Raw genomic sequence first — 21,670 nt, 5'->3', positions numbered from 1 at the left:
CAGGGGATACAGAGGGTCAAAGGTACCCAATATAGTTTTACCCAATGTCAAGGGGGCTGGCCTCAGTGCCAGGGGAACTGACGGTAGTTCCAGCCCCCCCCCCGGCCCCTGCCTGGCTATGGGCCTGCACGGTGCTATAGACCGTGTTAAAAATGCAAACATAAATATTGGTGAGGTCTTGCCCGGTCCCCCCGGAACTTCCGGTTTAGGCCAGTCCCCGTTGTTGCCAATGCAGATTCACCGGCATACGAAGTAAGAAATGGGCGCTTGTTTTCATCAGTTGTGCGGCGATAGTAAAGAAAGGCATTTGTTAAAGTTCTATTATGAAGGAGTGGACGTCTAGAATCCGTCGGATGATCAACTGCAGAGCAGATTATTAAAATATGACGTGTATTTGTGGCCGCCAGTTGTATAGCGTCAAAACACTGCAGTTTGAGAGCCCATCTCGTAAGACGAGAATTAAGCGATTGTGCAGTTTTAAGCCAAGACAACGACTTATGATCCTAATATAAGTTGAAATCAGTTCCTTTAAGATATATATAGCAAATTTCTCCAGAGCAAATAATATATGTACTATACGTAATCTCTGCTCCTCTAAGAGCACGACTGCCGTATTGTATGACACGAATTTCATCATTATCAACTTGCCAAAGTACACAAACCAATCCTTTCTGGCTTGTATCAACAGAAACACAAAACCTCAACTCAAAGTCGGGTTGACTCAATGCTGGTGCTGAAATTAGAGCATTCTTTAGTAACAAGAAAGCTTCTTGACACTGAGGTGTCCAATAAAAAGGCACTAGCGATATCTGAAAATCCCTGTACAAAACGATTCCTCCAATTTGCCAGTCCTAAAAATTTGCGAAGTGACTTCTTGTTTTGAGGAACAGAAAACTGTACAATAGCTGAGTCTTTATTATGATCGACCTTAATCTCGGAACCAGACACCATATGACCCAAAAACTTAATTTCCGTTTGGAAAAATTTGCATTTCGTAAATTTTGTGGACATGTTCGTCTTCTGCAATGTCTGTAGAACATTGTTACCCTGCGCGGATAACCTTTCGCAAAGGTTATCCGCTGTCTCTTGTAGTTACTTATATAATTATGTTGACTTGTAGCAACCCACGTGCATTGTCGTACAAAGAAAGATACCCCTAGACAAATCTGAGCCGAGTACGAAGTGCACCGAACCTCGAGTGCGGAGGTAAAGTGTGGGGGGGCCCAGGCTAGTAAAATATTTATTTGGAGGCTCTGTCCGCGATTGAACTTAATTTTTTGAAGGCCAGTCGTAGGATATTGAACTAGATTTTTGCTTTGAAAGTTACGGAGAGAAACGGACGAGGATCGAACAGATGATCTTGCGAAACAGAAAAGGGGAAGTTACAAGAATGTCGCTTGGTAACTCGAGCAGGTCCAGCCCGACCGCGTCAGAACTTTCTGTTGTTGAGGAACAGAGGTGCGTTCCGAGAGTGACAATGGAGGAAATTCGTTTGCCGCTTCCGACATTTGAGGGAAATGTAGGGAAGGAAGATGCTTTTTCGTATCTGGATAGGATTCAAGATTACGCGAGAACGCTGAAAATTGCTGAAGATGATCTTCTGAAGCAGTTTATTCCTCTTTCGTTGAGAAATGAAGCGAGGGAGTGGTTTTTGTTCACGGAACCGTACGGTGATTTTTCACAATTCAGGCATAAATTCTTGCAGGCTTTTCACGGATTGGATTATCAGAGAGAAGCAGAGTTATTTTTGTCTCAGAGGTTTCAACTTGCTAACGAGGAATTGGCGGAATACGTTCGCAAAGTTGACAGGCATTTTAGTAGGATAAAGAATTTGGCATCTGCGCAGGAGAGAATTGACTTTGTGAAATCGCACTGCAATCCGGTATTTAGGGACTATTTGTACAACAAGACATTCACTTCTATGAGAGAAATGAGCGAGTACGCGCTGGAATTGCAAGCGGAGTTTTTGGAAAGGCAGAGATTCAAGTCTTTCGTTTCGGAAGACGAAATTCGCAGCTGGGCTTTGAGAAAGTCAATTAACCAGGAATGCGAAGAGGAGAGGGGAAGAAAGAAATCTGATATTTTCTTGGACCCTGTGAGCATAGGTTTTGACCGCCCGAAAGTCGAGCGCCTGAGGGCTGAACATGTGGTTTCGCGCCCTCCACCCTCGCGGCTTGCGGTGAGGGATGAAAACAAACAGAACCGCTTTTCGAAGGAAGATTGCCAGAGAAATAAATTATGCTACACTTGTGGACAGAAAGGTTGCAGAGCTTCAAATCACAAATCTAATCAAAAGAAGATAAATGAACGTGGGAAAGAAGTAACAAAAAACGCGTAGAGTCGCCACGAATTTGTCAAGTTCGTGGCGTGGAAACAGCAAATTTTACACAGAAGGAACATTTTTCACCTCACAACGTAAATGTAAAAGAGATAAGGGAACCTATCGTTTTATGCAACGTGGCTAATGTGGAAGTACACGCATGTATTGAAACGGCGTCGTCCAATAACTTTGTGTCTTTGGAGGTCTTCGAGAAAATGAAGACAAATGGAGTGAAATTGAAGGGTTGTAAAACTAAAGTAATACTTGCGGAAGGAAATGTGGAATCTTTGGGGAGCGCTTACGTGAATATTAAGTTTCACGGACACAAGGCTCGGGATCAGATATTTGTGTTATCTAATGCTAATCATGACATGTTAATGGGAAGGACATTAATGGCCAAGCTGGGACTTGTGCCCATGATTCATCGTAACGGGTGGGCAATTGAGCCTTGATCTTTCGAAAATCGTGCCTTTTGATTCGCCGTCGACACGTGACAGCGTTGATGCTGTTGGTTCAAGGGGACTGGGTTCGACCACGGATGGAGTCGAAGGAGTCCGAGAGAACGTTTCTGCTTGCGGAGCGGAGACACGTAGCAGCGACAACAAAGGAGAGGGGGTTGACGAAGAGAGAAGGATTGCCATGCTGATGGAGGGTACCGATATCTCAGAGGAAAACAAGCCGAAATTGATTGCCATACTGAGAAGGCATATTGATGTTTTTCAAGATAAACCGGGATTAGCAAAGGTTCGTTTGGATGTGAATAACGAGAAGCCGTTCCGAGCGAAACGTAGGCCACTTTCTAAGCAAAAGAAGAAATTAATGAATCAGGCGATTGAGCAGATGCTTGAAGCGGGATTCTCTGAGAGGGAGAATTACATTGGGTCTTCGGATGCAGAAGAGAATTATCCGATAGAGGATATCAAGCCTGAACGATATTTCAGATTAGAGATGCCTGATGGGACGATAATGGAACATCATGAGATTCCTAAAGTCGAAGGCAAAGTGTGTCAGAAATTCGACCGGAAGCAGAAAAGGAAAACGGAAGCGATGTTTACAGATGCAGCTGGCAACACTGTGAACGGAAGACAGACGGACGGACAGAAAGTAACTTCGCCACCCGTAGATCTTAACGATAAAGAAATGTGGAAAGGAGAACAACAGACCGATCCTTATTTGTCGAAATTAATTGGATGTTTAAATGGAGAAGAAGTTGAAATAAAGGATTCTCGAGAGAAGAGAAAATTTGACGTTTTATCTGCAACATTCCTGTCTCGACGATGATGGACTGCTTTACCGTTTCGTTAACGAAAACACTGGACTTTATCCACCGTTTAGCTCCAAATTGAAGCTGTGGGTACCAGAGAAGTTGAAGAATGAAGTACTTAAATCTTCGCATGATGATTTATTATCTGCGCACTTAGGACTTGGAAAGACATTGTTTAAGGTCCTAGAGAATTATACTTGGGATGGAGTAGTCAAAGATGTCAGTAACTATTGCAAAAGTTGTATCACTTGTCTTCAGTATAATCCTGACAACAGCAGAAAGATGGGATTTATGAACTCGAGAAAATCTACTGCGCCTGGATACAAAGTGTTTCTGGACATTTTTGGACCACTGCCTACAAGTACGAAGGGGAGATACAAGTACTGTCTAGTCATTCAAGATGAGTTCTCAAGGCACATTAGTTTGACACCGCTTAGAACTACAACGGCGAGGATGATCTCGCAAGCATTCTTGAAGTACTGTTTTCAGTCAGGTTTCCCGAAATACGTTGTCAGTGACAACCAGAGTGTATTTCGAAGCAAACTGTATTCACAAACGTTGCGTTCTGTGAATTGCAAGCCTGTCTATATTACGCCATATAGACCGAAGGGAAATAAATCAGAAGCAGCGATTAAGATAATCAAGCAAGCACTTGGGAAGTTCTGCAGAGAGCACTCGTCGTGGGCTGAAAATTTGGACGCGATAAGTTTTGCCATTAATAATGCAACGAATTCGATGACTGGGTTGAAGCCGTCATTTTTGTTCTTTGGACGTGATTTGTACACACCGCATGACACTCGGAAAATGGAGCTTCAGAGGGAAGATGGAACCGGGGAAGACGTCACGGCGGAGAGACAGATGGATTACGTCATACAGTTAAAGGAAAGAATGGGCGTGGCTTTCGAATTTGCAAGAGAAAAAGAAGAAAAGACGAGGCAAAAGGCGTCAAAGGCCTACAATAAGGGCAGAAGAAGGGTTAATCTTCGTGTCGGAGATCGAGTACTGCTTCAAGAGCATAGAATTTCGTCTGCTTTTAACAAGCAAACTGCGTCCTTTTTCCCGAAATTCAAAGGGATCTACAGAATTCTGAATTTCACTACTCCAAATAATGTTGTTTTGGAAAAGGAAGGTGAGGGGAAGAGAGTTCTGGCTAACGTTGACCAGCTGAAGGTCATTCCGAGAAGAAATTTGAGAAGTGTGAGGGAAAGCACTCGTCCCTAAATTCTACCTCGAGAATTCATCTCAAGGGGAGGGGGTAGAAGGGCTGTGGAAAATGATGGAAAGGAAGCCGAGTGACCGACTTCTTGTTTGTATAGTAGTTAATTAAGTTCCTGATTTATTGTCGCTACACATTTGAGTTCTGGTAAATTTATTTCATGTGAATATAAGATTTAAATTACGGACTGTTGGATTTTGTTATGTCCACCTTTTGCCGATAAAGGATGGTGACAATTGTGAACATGAAGACATGAGATTTTCATCGCTAAGAGAATGCTGAAGGATGGCGGTTCGATGCCCGGAAAAGGAAGGGAGAGTTTCCTTATAGATGAAAAATGGGAAAGCTATTTTAAAGTCGGGTCGTGTCATCGAACGATAGAACCTTGGAAAGCAGTTGAAGCTGAAATTCGGCAGGAGTCGAACCGAGTACCGCAGAAATCCCAGTCGCAAGGACTAGGGGACTAAGGAGCCGGAGGATCTTCAGATGGACCGAGGAAGAGGCTGAGTCGACCCTAGAGCGGGAGCCGGACATGTTCTTTGGAAGCTGGAGGAGCTGAATCTGTCTGCACCTGGGAGCAGTCCTGATGACCAGATGACCGAGATGTCCAGGAGGTTCCAGGATTCCCGGAGGAAGAAACCGTGTGGAAATAGGATATTTAGTGCAGTGAAATCGAGACTCTTGTTTTCAGAGAGACGGTTGTGATGTGTAGTGAAAATGACGTTTCAGTGAACTTTTCTTTTTCAGATACAGTGCTTTAACTTTTCTCAGTGACTTTAAGACAATTCACACAGTCTGAAATTTAAATTTCAGATTGAATTGTAACGCTGGGGAGGGGGAATCTGTTACCCTGCCCCCGTGTCAGGGCAACAGTGTTTTTTTTTCTTATTTAAATATTTTATTAATATGTTAATTAATTAGGCAATTACGTGTATAAACATATACATGTGTTATTAGTGTAAATCAATTTATTATGTAATTTTAGATTCGTATTATTCCATGTATAAATACCACGCAGCTATCTGTTCTTTCTTCGTGTTTCGAACGTTCAAAAGAAAGGCGGGCTTAAAAATTTTGAAAGAAGGGCGGTTGGCAACAGACGCCAACCAAAACGTATATAAACTCCCAGATGAGAGTAGGGGAGGTCGGCTGTTGGAACTGAGACTTTGAAGGGAGAGGCTGCTTTTGCTTCGGTTAGCTAGGACCGGAGGACAGATCTCCCAAAACGGATGCTGTAAGAGATTGGATTGCCGGGCAAGCTAGTGCCTTGGTGTCCAAGTTACAGGTAAAAAGGTAGTTGTACTGGATGTTATTTTGAAGTAATTACGGTGCGCCGGGCAGCCTAGTGCCTTGTCACCGTAGAGGTTGAGAAATGTACACGTCGGGCGACCTCGCGCCTGTTAAGACGTTTCTTGGAGTAACGCGAGTCTACCTTGTGACAAGCGTACTCCCGATGTAATTCATGAAATGTAAAGCATCCAGGTACAAACAATAGAGATTCCAACATCAAAATTAGAGTTTTGGCCCGATAAATAATTAGAGAAATGAACGTTCGGATACGACTTGTATATACTTCAAATTTTACGTTAATTAAACTATAGAAAATATCCAAAATTTCCGTTTTTAAATTCACACATGCTGGACAAGGTAATTTATCCCCCTATAGCAATAAGGTTTCGCAAAGGTTATCCGTTGTCTCTTGTAGTTACTTATATAATTATGGTGACTTGTAGCAACCCACGTGCATTGTCGTACAAAGAAAGATACCCCTAGACAAATCTGAGCCGAGTACGAAGTGCACCGAACCTCGAGTGCGGAGGTAAAGTGTGGGGGGGCCAGGCTAGTAACAACATAATCAAGATGTTCAAAATGTTTACCTATTGTTGGGCTTAATATTAAAATGTCATCCACATATATCATCAGAAATGAATGAGTCTCTGGTCCAAACACCTTATTCATTCTCTCATCAAAAACAGAAACAGCTGATTTTATACCAAATGGAAAGTAACAAAACACGTGCTGTCGTCCTCGATACGAAAAAGGCTGTGTACTTATACGAGTCGGGCGTAAGTGGTATTTGAAAATATCCACAGGAGAGATCAATCGAAGAAAAATATATTGCACCCTTAAAATGTTGAAGTAGCTCGTTTATCGGTTCAACATGGGTAAGTGGTGAAATTACATGTTGGTTTAGGCGAGGAAAATCCACCACTACACGCCACTCACCCATAGATTTTGGGACGATATGCACTGGGTTTAAATAAGGCGAAGACATCTCTTTAATTATTCCACAGGCTTTCCATTTTTGTAGTTCTTTTTCTAACGCTGATCTTTTGGTGAACTTTACCGGATATACAAGTATCTCATGTACACGCACGACGAACTCAAAACGTACGAAACTTTAGATATATTCAATTAATTTGTAAATGGAAAAGTGAGGGAAAGATAATTCTATATAACTAGTGATATTATTTTATTATAAAGTATGCATAAGTGAATATTTGCCAACAAATCTGCAGAAGTAATGAAATGACACATAACAAATGCTAGTAAATATATGTGCTTTCAACGTCGCCTTTCCGCCTGAGGGATTTAGGGAAAACCTATGATATGGCATGTCACTTTCACTTGCACGAATTTACTTCAAACAACAAGGGAGTTTTCAGACTGAAGCGACAAGCGATATCGTGATTTCGCACAGAAGCATTCGATCTAAAGCAAACCATTCACCAGTCACGCTTGCGCAAATAACAGGCCGGGGAAACACAATGCACGGTATTGATAAAATGGCAATTCGGAGAGACAAGCGACACCTGCAATTTGTCGTGTCTCTTTAATTCGGAAGGTGTTTATTTTTGAATGTTGGTTTCCAAGAGACACGTATCGCTGCAATCTGAAAGCTTTCACCACGAGAAAATGCACGTGTCGCTTGGACTGGACTGTTGTTTTCTCAGTACCATGCATCGTGTCGCCTCGGTCTGTTGTACTCGTATGCAAGGTGAATTGTTTCCTTTAGAGTAAAGGGGCTGTTGCTTGTCGCTTCGGGGTGGAATCTCCGTGCCACTTAAAAGTGAATCATCAATGAAATTTTTCGAACTGAAGCGACACGACAAGCTGCACGTGTCGCTCAGATTTCCAATGGTGTGTGTTGTGCCGCCTGAGACTTGATTTCCCATGAGCGGTAAATGCTTATTCATGACTAAATGGGCCTGTGTCGATCCACTGCTGTCGCGTGTCGCTTCGGTTTGAAAACTCACTAAGAGGCGTGTTTTTCACAACACAATACGCAGATAAAAGATCAACATGTTAGTAACAAAATGCAAGTCGTACAAATCCTTTCTGGGTACCAATCCTTTATTCGTTCTGCTTGTATCAACAGGTTTCGTCTCTCCACGTCCTTCGGAAACCTACGAAGTGATACTTTACTGAATAAATTTGTTCCCGATCGAACTGTACAACTATATGCTACACAGCTGACACCCTATTTCCTCCTAAAAGAATCTCCACTTTTCCCTTTCATATTAATGTCCATAGCACCGTAAGCGTAACCGGATGTTCGAGGGGGATCAGACGAGTGCGCATGTTCCGCAGTAGCTCCGCCTTTAACACCGTCTATATACACGGTGAACTTTACCTTTTTTACTCGCACAATATTATCGGAAACGGATTTTTTTAAAAATATAACACGGAAGTTTCTGTGACGCAATTCGCACTCGCTTCCTTGCGTGCATGTTTGCTACCGTATTGTTACTAGAATTGCCTGCGGCTATGGTGGAATTCGGCTTGCTCTTGAAGTTCCGGCCGTGGCCGCTGTGGCGCCACTGTAGATAATCATGCTGAAAGAGCGTCGAAGTGGCACGCAGATTCAATTCGAAGTAAGCACCAGCGAAAGCCTGTTGACTGTCAAGCCGAGAATTAATCGGTAAGTTAGAGAAAACTTTATTGTTTCTTATTTGACAAGAACTGTATAATACTATATATCAATTTCAAAATGTTTTTCTCCCCTAAACTAAGCTGATGCTTGTGGTTTCCTGTTGCATATCCGTTATTTCTTTTTCAACTTACATGAAACAATAGCCCAGTCAAGCCCTGAGGGTTAGTGGAAAGTTAATTTCACTCTCTGTTTTTCCTGTGTGAGTTACTTCCTTTCCTTCTGAGTCACCCAGAGTCTTCTGTTTTTCGTCTTAGGAGCGTTCCACGAAAAGTGGTCCTACTGCGTGTTAACTGTTAATAACAAGGTAAATTAATATGGACCTTATTATTGTTTTCATTGCATTAAGGTTTAGATGTTTGGGAATCCATATAATGTACACGTTTCACCAATGAAAGTTACTAGCATCTGCAGCCTATACGCTTCGGAGACAAGTTAAGTCAAAATTTGCTACATATTTAAAGCGTCACACACGTAACGCACTTTTGTATAATGCTCTTCATGCATTCAGCCCATGCCATCATACTCAGGTTTTCTTCATTTGTTAGCAGACACCACAAAGTACTTCATAATTTTATGAAATCAGTTCAATATGAATGTTTTGATCCAACATCTTGTCTAGAACTTTACATTTTGTGTAAAATGTCACACGTAACCAGTGGCGTCGCCAGAAATGTTTCTTGGGTGGGCTCAAAGGTGGATAAAATAACTTTAGATGGGTCGGCCTGGGAATTTTTCAAGGTGGAGCTGCTTTCATGGACGTTGTGCTGTACTGGAGCATTCTTGTTCATGGCTCAAATTCATACTTATAATTTGGGACGTGAAGTTTTCGTTTTATGTTCCCCTAAATTTCGATGTTATTTTTTACTGCAATTCGGTGTTATTTTTCGCGGTTTAGGGCAAAATTCGGTGTTATTTTTACATGCATTTTTACTGTTCCTAAGATTTTCACATTGTGTTAGTTCTGGAAAATTGAGGCAAATTTTGAGAAATGACCAAATTGCTTCCATTTGGAAAACTTTTTCATCTCATCTGCCACTAAATATGAAATGTTTATTGAATGATGACACCTTAATCTTTGAACACAATCATACACATCACATCTCTCTAGCAATGCAAAAAAATCCCTCTTCCACCTCAAAATACCTACCATTTTGTGTGCACAGATACACGCCCCCCTCCAAAACACAACAGGTGCTCCTTCCTGAAAATGTTCCCTTGTGGGCAAGTTCTCCCAAGTGAATTCTATTTCAGGACGAGGTTAAACACTGTCAGTATGTCTGTGCGAAACTGCAATAAATGAAGCGTGAAAATCTCTTTTGAATCTAACTATCACCGGCTACACTACAAATGACAATAGCGCTTCAGGTAGTTCTTTTTTTTTAACAGAAGAAGTGCTATCCCCGGTTGATATTGTATATTTCGCGGCGTTTTTCGCGTTAAAGTGCAAAATACGGTGTTATTCTGGAAAATGGCATAATTCGCGTTATTTCGCGATTCCGAAACACCGAAAACTTGCCTCCGTAACCTACCCAAATACATTTTAAACACTTTATTTTGCTTTCCTCAACTTTTCGGTGTTATAGTTAAAACGAAAACTTCACGTCCCTACTTATAATGCAATTATTACAAATATTTTGTATACAATTTTTTAGTGTTAAAAATTCGAGATATAAATTTCCTGTATTTTGTAAAAAAAAATTAAGATTATAAAAATAAAGCGAAATAAGCTTTCATCGGTTAAGGACAAGCTTCTCTATGCTTTTACAAGACAAACGAAGCTTGTAAACGTAATAATGTAAACATTATATTCAACTGATAACATTAAAAAAATATTTAATTCACCAAAACTCATTTAGTCACAGTTACCGGAATACTAAAAATAATTCTGGAATAACCATTTTGAACTTATTTATTCAAGAATTTTTTTTGCTATTTTTGTAGGTTTACTCATTGTTTTTACATTTTTACATTTCGGTGCACGAATCATTTTTCGCACGTTAATGAAAGGAAACCAACCTAATGGAGAATGTAGAAACGTTCTTCACTTTTGGAGTGAAACTGAGTTATGATAGTCAGTTGAGAAGGCCGCTTTGTGTGCTTTATACTATAATTATGTACCAGCTTGTTACTTTGCGTTATCTAAATAATATACATCAGGTATTCATTCTATTTGGGTGGGCAGATGGGTGGGTTGTGACTATTTTAAGGTGGGCTAGAGCCCACCCAGTGGCGACGCCCCTGCACGTAACGCTGGAATGTTCCTTTAGGTTTAATTCGGGACAAAGTTTTTTGTTAATCTTAGTTAATTTATTATCTGAACTAATACTGTCACCAGTAAAAAGAAAAGTGGGTGGCGAATGGAATCACTCCTTTTTCTACTTTTTATTTCTATCTCATGAAAATATGTACATTCGATTTCTGAGTTTTCTTCACTTGTAATGGGAAGTCTGAGTACCGGCTGACCCCTTCCCCCTTTGCTATCAGATGACCATAATATTTTGTCCCCAAAACGGACCATCCTAAGGAGATACTATCTCCGTTGTCAAAATGTATTAATTATTATAATCTCAGTATGACTTACATTGTGTTTCTGGTCCCTTCTGTCAGTCTTGCATGATCATGCCAGACGGATGAAACAAAACATTAAGTGTGGACGACAAGTTTGACGTCTTGCATGAACTAAATGGAGTTTGACAGTAGCGAAGCGTAATCTTACGAAGGAGGCAAGCAATCTTTCAGTACAACAAAACATGTAGTACAATGGCATGCCAAGAGGGGGATTAAAGGTTTATAGCCGCATTGGCCCGGTCGCTGGATTTGTCAAAATATAATAATAAAGTGACTATTCTAAAAATAAACCATATGATCCACAAACGTCACATTTACTTTCGAAATTCCAGGTAACGTTATTCGTATAGTAGTAAACGTCTTAGATATGCGAACTTTCTGCATACGACTAAAGGAGTATGTAATTTCTTATTTATTTATTAGTACCTTTATTTGTTCATTATTTTTTAATGTGGGCAAACTGTGACCAAACGTATTTAGAGAAAATAAAGGGGAGACTCATTTATTTAATTTACGCTTCGTGGTTGTAATTTAGGATTTGTGGCCACCCTAAAAATCGCATTCGGAGTCAAACATTAAAATAAAAAGTTAAACACAAACTTTAAAAATTTCATTTCAAACCAAAGAAACACATGCATAGACGATGTACTCACGACAATAAATTCCAAACTCCTTTGCATACTATATGCGAAATTTCCCGCTATCGAACAATTCAACAAATCTTAGGGCCTCAAGTTTCTCAAATCGTGAAGACACTCCCACGCTCTTTCCACAACTGGAAAGCATCCGCAAGATCACTTTGAAAATCCCTGAAACGACATAAAGTGATACCAACCGATTTCCTTAATTTTATCTATCATGGGAAGGAAAGATATATCAGTTTGGAGATAGAAATTAAGCGGTGGAATCAGAATCATTACAGCAGAAAGAGTATATACATAATATTTAAGTAATAAAGCGTCATACAGAGGCGTGCCCGGGGCCGGAGGAGGATTGGTGGGAGACTTAACCCCCCCCCCCCCTTTTGGCCCAGTATTCCTAAGAAAAGAAAAGCCAAAAGCAGGAAAAGATGATAAAATGAGGAGACTACTAAAAAAAATCCTGGGAGCACCACTTGTGTCATAATAATAAAACTTAAAACATGTTCTTGTGTTCATAATGTGTACAATGTATACGATTTAATTGTGCTGTATAAATATCAGTAGATTCTTTTTTAGATACCTTTACTTTCACCTCAAGTTTTATTCAAAAGCCGTCAATTTATTGAATGTGGTTGTAAGATTTGTGAAACAGCTCACTTGAATTACTGTGTAAATAATTTGGCAGTTGCAAACACTGGTAGCGGTTAACACTTTTGACGTAATTTGAGCTGGACCGAGCTGAACACAGGGTGCAGACCAAGGTCCGTCGAATCTTCCCTCCCTCCCTGGGGAAACTCTTCACGGGGGCAGACACATTGCACTTCCTGGAAACACAAACTCTCGCCCTTTACCATCTCGCGGAACACCCAAGGCCAATTTTTTTACGCGTTTTACAATTCGCGAAATCTAAAATAAATTGTAATATAAAATTATATATATATATATATATATATATATATATATATATATATATATATATATATATATATATACAGGGTGTTTCCGGGCTGACGATACAAACTTTCAGGGATGATGGAGAAGGGCACATGTATCAATTTGAGATAAGGGACCCTGGTCCGGAAAGGATTTAGTCGAAAGTTATAAGCGAAAGTCGGTGTATGAAGTTGTAATACTGTTATTACCTGCACAAGTTTCACAAGCTGTTACATTCACAACAGTTGTTCAAAGTGGCGTCCCCCAGCTTCGCTGCAGGCATGACATCGTCGCACGAAGTTCTGGCGTACCCATTGGAACAACCCGGGGGTCGTTCGAACAATGTCACAGGCAGCGAGAATTCTTGCCAGGAGATCCTCTTCAGTCTCGACAGGTGTCTCGCACACAAGACTTTTCACCATCCCCACAAGAAGAAATGAAGTGGGGACAGATCAGGTGACCGAGCTCGGCACGGAACAGCTTGTGAAACTTATGCAGGTAATAAAAGTATTACATCTTCATACACCGATTTTCGCTTATAACTTTCGACTAAGTGGTCGAAGGACCAGGGTTCCTTATCTCAAATTGATACATGTGCCCTTCTCCATCATCCCTGAAAGTTTGTATCATCAGCCCGGAAACACCCTGTATATGGAATTTAGAACAATGATGATAACTTATTTTAGTTATTTTAAGATTAAGAATTATTGTTATATTCGCGATCTTGTTTACGTGTTCATGAACACAAATATTCGTTACTAGTTTTTGGTAGCAATATATCCTTCTGCTTTCGGTTGAGCTCGGCTATATTCAGGAATAACGCAACTCAGCAAGCAGAGATTTTTGGTAGAAGCGTTGTGGACGGGTTCCACCCGAATTTCACCTCGCACGAAACGATGCTTTCGCACTCGCTGGCTGGCTATCACTCTGGAAGGAGGGGAAGCGAGGGGGAATGTTGCTAACATCGATAAGGCTCTGTTAACATGTGTTGGTAACAAATGTTGCTAACATTCTTTGATCTTTTCCGACTTCTTGTGGATAACAACATTTCTGTTGCCAACACGGGAAATCTATTGCAAACATGAGATGTTGATAACAAATTCACAAGCGTTTCTCGAAATGCTGCCAACATTGTTGGTAGCATGTGTCAGCAACCCCGGTGTAAACGCGGCTTAACCTAACCACGAAAGCATTTTGGGTTATTATTAAAATTCGAAGGGAACTAAACCTGGCTCTCTTAACCTAACTACGAAAGCACGTATTGAACAAAGTCTTCGAACATTTTTGTGGTAAGATTTATAAGAAGTATATGGAAGTGAAAAACCAGTGTCAAAGAAACACGCAGTAAGTAATCGATAAAACTCTGCAGTATGTAAATCGAAATCGAACCATGTAAAAAAATGCATGAAATCGCAATAAAACAAAAGGAACTTGGCCCAATTCTCTCTCCAAACGGCAACAAGGCATTTCCACGTAGAGGGGAAGCATATGTGCAGGGAACGGGTTTATATGTAAATACATATTTATGTATGAAACTGAAATCAGTTGTATTTTGTATTATCTTTGCGCATCATGGCATGTAGACCCGAAAAATTCATTTATTTTTCATACTTGAACATATATTAGGTTTTGGCTCATATTTGAAATATTTTAGTTATTTTACATATTTCCATATTTCAAAACATTTCTCAACATGTACTCCATATTCGCAGTGTGACCGAAAGAATTGGTTGAATTTCTTGCGGATAACTGACGAAGTCTGTAGCGAAGTTAAACGAAAGTTTACGACATTTTTACACTCTCCAATCCGAATATAATGTTTTTTTCTCAATTTTACACCTCGCAACTGTTTGCTTTTTGTTTTATCGTAACACAGCTGAAATTTCTGTTTATTTACGATTGTTGTCAACAATAGAGAATGAGGGCTCAAACATCGGCTCCTGGTTGTTACAAACGTAATTTTGGCAACGTTGGAGGAGAGTCACAAGTCAAGCAGCCCATTGCTAACCACCCTCGAAATACATTTTGTGTTGTTTTACAATTAATGTCAATGTAAGCGTACTTTATTTTATAAAGCTCGTGTAGTGTCTTATGTTATTGAAAATGTAAATTTTTACGATTTTAAGTCCATATTTAACTCTATATTTTGGTGAAAATAACTAAATATGCATTTACATATTTAGCACATTTTTACTACTTATAAATTCGTTCCCTGCTTATATGAATGCTACAATACGTAGCGTACAGTCACGGACACTTCTAGGTTGTAGCGACCCCATTTACATTCAATGGATTTGTTACAACCCAGAAGTGTTCGTGACTGTACTATTAAAGAGAATTAACAATTTAGTTCACACTGAAAAGGAACATGCAGTGAAACATCTAAAAAAATTAAACTAAACTGAACAGTCCGTTGCTGTTACCAACGAGACGAAACACGAAGGTTCCAGATAGTCACGAACCGCGGTTTATTTCGAGCTCTGTCCTCAGCAATTATCCAAAAGTGGTAGAGAAGCGACTCAATATAGCTAATGTAAAATACATACAAATCGACCATAGCAGCACCACGCCCTGGGTGTGTATTACTATGTATTTGCAAGTTGCTCTCAATGTATCAAATGATTGATTGATTGATTAAGTTAATTTTACTTCGCGTTTTGTGCCTCTTGGCTAATAAGCAAAGATGGCGATGAGTGATGAAATGATGAAATTGATGAATAGACATTCACAAACAACCAAGCCCGAGCGGGATTCGATATTCGATATGCATGCGGTATTTGCAATTAGTTAATTAAAAAAACAAAGTAAGTGAGGGAAGTCAAATGGTAACAGTACTGTCATCCATGCGAATCGGAAAGTGGGGTGGGGTCGAACTGATAATCTAGCCCCCCCGAAAATTGATTGTTTCAGTTGGTGTTTTAAGTCCACTTTATGCACAGTAAGGCTAATCGGGAGTGGACCTACAGTTTAAAGTGGGATCCGAACCACTATGTCCCTCCACCGGGTATCGAACCTGGAAATCCTTGATTACAAGGCGACGACGCTACCACTGCGCCATTCGGAAGGCCCTCAAGTTAGAAGAAAGATGGAGGTTTGTTATTTTTATTGTTCAAACAGAAATATAGGTTCAGTAAGTATTTGGACAGAATAACGAAAGTAAAAATTGAATTAGATCAAAGATATATTGTTCACACTACATAAACTTTTCTGTGTGATTGTTAGTAACCAAATAGAATAGCTATAAAAAATGAGAAACAGTTACTCTAGATATTCATCTGGTGGATCGAATAGAAGTCTTCTCAGGTAATAACAATATATTTTTTAATAAAATTGGTTTATTTCTATCAGTTTAAAATTATTATTGTACAGTGCGTTCGAAAAGTCCCCGCACTCATACTTTAAAAGGAAGCTACTAAGGCATTAATCTGGATGAGTTGGCAAGCCTGCCAGTAGGGATTGGTTTCATCTTGAAGAACGAGTTCATGTTATGTTTAAGCAGTGCCGCTGTTACAGTCCTCGGTGTGAGACTTACAATCACACTTTGTCAACAATACCTTTTACGCACATAGAACTTCTGTTGTCTGCTTCTATTGAAATCAAATGTGTAACATCCTGGGCATGGATGTTTGCGAGTGTCCATTCATCAATTTCAACATATCATCACTCATTTCCATGTTCGCAAATTAGCCAAAAGTGGCACAAAAGCGAAGTAAAATAAAGCAAATCTAATGAAATCAAATGAACGCGCGGAAAGTTGTTTGCCGTCTTGTGAGTGCGTTAACAAGGTTTAGCATTAAGATACCATAATGCGGGTGTAAAAGTGGCAAAAAGAAGGGGAGCAACTGACCTCCCGACGCCCACTGCTTGAAGCATAAGCGTCTCACTTGTCGGACCCATATTGAGGACACTTTGTGCTCTGACGTCATTGAGGTATGCCTTCGTTTTTAGGTTAGGCTTTTTAGGTTTAGTTCTCTCTCAAAAATAATAACCTTTTGGTCAACCCCGAAACATTGCATTGTACTTATGCGAAGAGAACTTAACCTAACGAGGCATACTGCAATGACGTCAGAACACCAAGTGTCTTCAATATGGGTCCGACAAGTGAGACCCGAAGCATAAATGAAAATCTCTACTCCTCCGATGATGTGCCCCAAATTGCTTTCCCGATACATGTAAAACACTAGCTTCCGTGACGGAGTGGTTAACCCAGCGCGCAACGACGCCAGAAATCTCGGGTTCGAATCCCGGCGTATTCATGGGTGTTCTTCGTGAATGTCCCTTCATCAATATTATCACTCATCCTCATCTTCGCGGTTAGCCAAAATCGGAAGTAATGCGAAGTAAAATAAACCAATCAATCATCTAAATCAGCGGTTCTCACACTTTTTCTAATTGTACCCTTTAGTCGTAACTAAACGTCTAATGTACCCACACCATAGGTTTTCTCCGAATAGTAGATTTTGGGGAATTCTTTTGGCTGCCTGATTGGTGCGGAGTTTTTGATATGTTCGAGGCTTGTATCTGCAATAGAGCAAAATGACATTCTGACTGTAGGTGGAAAGATGGTAAACAAGTAAACATTAGTATTCTACGTTTACTATTTTATTTGGTATTCCTACGTTTACAATGCTTGATTAGTGACAAAAATTAAAATGTGGAACATGTTAAGAAGTATATAAAACACATTAATTTTCATATATTTTTCCAGGGTTATTGAAAAAGTAAAGGACAAAAATAAGTTTGTAAGCAAACTATCAAGGACAATGTTGGAGTTTTAATTATAAATGCTCATAGTTTCTAGAGAGAATGATGAGCTTGCATAGACTGACACAGTTTCTTGATGTCTGGTTGAGCAATTGAAACTTCCAGGCGGAAATTCGGCTCCATATATAGTCTATTATAGATTTCGAACGAGTATTTTATTTCAAAACATATGAAACAAAGATTATGTGTGTTAGTAACAAAATCAGCCTTATTTTCCTGTTCAGTGTTAAACCTATGAAGTCTGAAACAATGAAGTCTGGTGTGCACACCTGCAGCAAAAATGTCGTGTGGGTATTCTCGATATTTCAATTTGGAGCTGATCGCGTACCCACTTCAAGTTCTTCATGTACCCCCACGGGTACCACAGTTTGAGAACCGCTGAACTAAATCGTTACTTAAATCGTTCATCCACGCAACTGGTCTCGAGTCATCCGACAGAGTGGTTGGCAACAGTGATCCGTAAATCAGAGAACAGCAGAAAACGCGACCTTTGCATACTTAGAAGAAAAAGAAAATGTTCTGCGAGTTTTGCCACTGGCGTTTCCCAGAACACGAAGGCATGTTTTTTAACAAGCGCCGGCACGTGAAACGGACACATTCGTGCACGTTGCGAATTAAGCTTTTTGCTTTGGGGGATTTGGCCACTCAGTGGCGTACTTGTGTCATAGGTGTTTGTGATGGTCCATTCATCAATTTCATCATATCATCACTCATCCCCATCTTTGCAATTAGCCAACAGTGGCACAAAAGCGGAGTAAAATAAACTAAATCAATAAAAATCAATTTAATGTAGATTTTTCTGGTGTTGCAAATTTGTGCTGTATATACGTATACGTTAGCAGTCAGCAGAAACGGCTATTAAGCTGGGCGTAGAAGCAGTTACCCCTCCCCCCAGTTTGGGAACCCAATCGCCGCCACTGCCAGTCAGTAAACTAAACTACTGCCTTGCGGTTCTAAGTACCACAGAACATTGGTTCTTACCTTGGTCATTAAATTTTATAACATTTATTTTATTTATTTATTGAAAATATTCCAGATACAGCACAGATGGCCATTTTACACTGAAATTGTGAACCATGAAGAAAGGAAAAAATGTAAATAAAATATAAATGATTGATTGACTTTATGCACAGTAAGGCTAATCGGGACTGGTCCCACAGTTTAAAGTGGGATCCGAACCACTATGTGCCTCCACCGGGTATCGAACCCGAGACCCCTTGATTACAAGGCGACTACGCTAACAGTGCGCCATCGGGGAGGCCCTATTTAAAGAAGTAAAATTACAAAATAACACAAAAATGAACAAATATTAACAAAAATATGTACAAGATGGCACTATTTGATATTATTTACGCGTAATTTAGAAACATTTAATGTATTTACATTCTAAGAAAACTCAAACTCATACACAACAGAGCTGTCGAACTAGTAAGACCGAAAACTTGTCCAAATTTCTATTGACAAGTTCGAACTTAACGTCCATCTAACCTACGTACACGTTTCTTGTGAACACTTGATGTATGCCCTGAAAACTTGAGTGGAAAACAGCCTACTCGGTGAGGTTGGTCAAATCAACCAATCATATATTTTCAGTGTTAATTTTTACCATAGCACACATCATATTGTCAGTTGCAGAATGGTGTTCTTCCTTAATGCACAAACCGGCCTCCGTGATTATTACACCACGCTACGACGCCAGAGGTCACAGGTTCGAATCCAAGCCTGGACATGGTTGTTCTTTGTGTGTCCCTTCTTCAATTTCCTCATATCATCACTCATCCTCATCTTCGCAAATAAACCAAATGAATCGATCCTTAATCCATAAGGCTACATATTGTTCAGCAGGGAAACAAATGTTTCTTTCAGTGTTACATAGTTAAGAGATAGTATGCTATATGCTTTCAATTCAGGAATAAAAATTTTATTTTGCCGGGTTTAAAGTGTTTGTTGAGGGGGAAATACCCGACGAATCTAGGACAATTGTGATGGCGGACAATTGCGATGAAGCCAAAATCACCGACAATTGCGACATTTCACACATTAATGGTAAGACAATTGCGACCATCAGGACCTAACCTAACCAAAGGCGCCACGGAACTAATAATGCTGTAGAAGGTTGGAACAACAAAATAAATAGGAGGCTTGGAAGACCGCATCCAAAAACTCATGATGTTCTGGCCTGTCTCAAGAGCCAAGCAGAAGACATCAACATCAATGCGGATGGAACTTAATCTAGACGGTCAGAAAAGGAAAAAAAACCTGACATTAAAATCGACGAGAGAGTTGGGAAGTATATTCGCACATATGAGGAAACGGGTGGGTGACTTCAAAAGGTGTCTGTTGGCTCTAGCCGATGTTCAAAAACTTGATTGAACCAAATTTCCAGCCAAGTTTGACGAAGCCGTGCTGACAAGAAATAAAAGAAGAGAGAAATGTAATAACAGAAGTTCAAGAATGAGGAAATAGTTATGACTAGAGCCCGGAAGTTTGGCAAAATGCCTCTTTTTATCTACTGGATATATTGATAATTTTTTTCCGGATATACGTTTTTTATGTTGTTTCGAATGTTTTAGAAGCCTTTTCATTTTGCCTATTTTGCCTATTTGGGAACCCACTGCCTATTTTTAATTATAATGCCTTTTTTTGCTTTTTTCAATGAAATTGGACCATTTTTTTTAAAAAAAAAGTGTGTATATAAATTATTTTTCTCCCAAAAAACGTTGTTGACATTTATTTTTCTTCCGTTTATTATGTGAATAATTTTCGCTTTATTTAAGTAATATTGAACTTATGCATGTTTCAACATTGCTGAAGGAGAAAAGTGTGAGAGAAAAGTATTTCATGCTGAGTTAGGATATTGGCTTTCGGTTAACATTTCCTTGTGCATGATTGACTGCTGAAAACCTGTTGCAGAACACCTGCACAATTACGTCATCACGTCCAGCGTCCCTGTCAGGACGTTATTGATAAGAAACAGCACTAATACCCAAGGGCCTTTGCATGCATTCCAAAATCAAGTTCTCTATCTTTAGTTTAGTTCTGCACTTTGGAGGGAAACGATCGTGTATTTGTCATCATGCCGAAATTGAGTGTGCCATTAAGTGGTAAGTTACATGGTTACGTGCGTGAATTTGGTGAAAATTGAAATGCTCTTCCCAATGTAGATTTTAACATTTTGCCAGAAATTATAGATAAAAGTAAGATACTTCCAAATGTGCCTTTTTTTTGTTTATTTTGCCTTTTTTCATTTTTAGTGCCTATTTTCCACATTATAAATGCCTTTTTGCCTGCCTATTTTAACGAAAATAAATGCCTGAACTTCCGGGCTCTAGTTATGACTGACGATGTCAAACGCCAAAGTCGTTGAAAGCTACCTTGCCAGTCTCAAGCCTGGAGAAAGTGAGAGGAATCAGTGTTCTATTCGAAAATATCAGTATTTTCCACGTAATTCTCTAGTAAGAGGTATTGTACGGGGTGTTAATTCACCCTTCAATTTGATAGAAGATTTAGAGTGGCATCGCAATTGTCCACCCGACCTTTCACTTCTGTGTTCATGGGAATTGTTCGTCATCGCAATTGTCCGGCTACCATACCCGGCATCCCCCTCTCCACCACCGTTAATTCGGACACTGCATTCGTGTACGTACATTGATCTACAAAAAGTGATATACGCACATGAATAGAAATAATGTTCATGAAATATTGTCCTAATCATTCCTGCTTTCCTATCCGATTCCGGACATTAATGCGTCCAGAAGAAACTTTTCGGTTCACCGGGACAAATGATACCATTCCGGATCGTATAGCAATCCTAGGCTGGTCGTGGTTTATTCTGTTTCATTGCTTTCTCTACATGGTCTCTGATATCCTGAAGCCTCTCGTGAATAAAGAAAGGCCTGATACAAATTCCTCGACAGCTTTGTGATTCCTCATTCCAGACAACAATAGTTCTCACCTTCCAGTCATAACAGAAAACATTCCATCTGATGTTCTAATGTTACACTCCACAGCAGTGATGAATTCAGGGGGT

The 21,670-nt window shown here is 39.9% G+C and overlaps 1 protein-coding gene across 1 annotated transcript in view; it reads left to right on the top strand.

Annotated features, from left to right (window-relative positions):
- The first annotated feature begins 8,646 nt into the window (after positions 1 to 8,646).
- Positions 8,647 to 21,670, top strand: part of LOC146002544 (organic cation transporter protein-like) — a 111,377-nt gene continuing 98,353 nt past the window's right edge. The window contains exon 1 of the mRNA XM_083140469.1: positions 8,647 to 8,722. The gene's annotated coding sequence lies outside the window, so the exon portion shown is untranslated. The remainder of the gene's footprint in view (positions 8,723 to 21,670) is intronic.

Source organism: Lepisma saccharinum, chromosome 18 (genome assembly GCF_977018435.1).
Source record: "Lepisma saccharinum chromosome 18, izLepSacc3.1, whole genome shotgun sequence".
Taxonomy (NCBI): Eukaryota; Metazoa; Arthropoda; class Insecta; order Zygentoma; family Lepismatidae; genus Lepisma; species Lepisma saccharinum.
The sequence above is the reverse complement of the archived record's forward strand: the minus strand, read 5'-3'. Positions and strand labels throughout refer to the sequence as shown.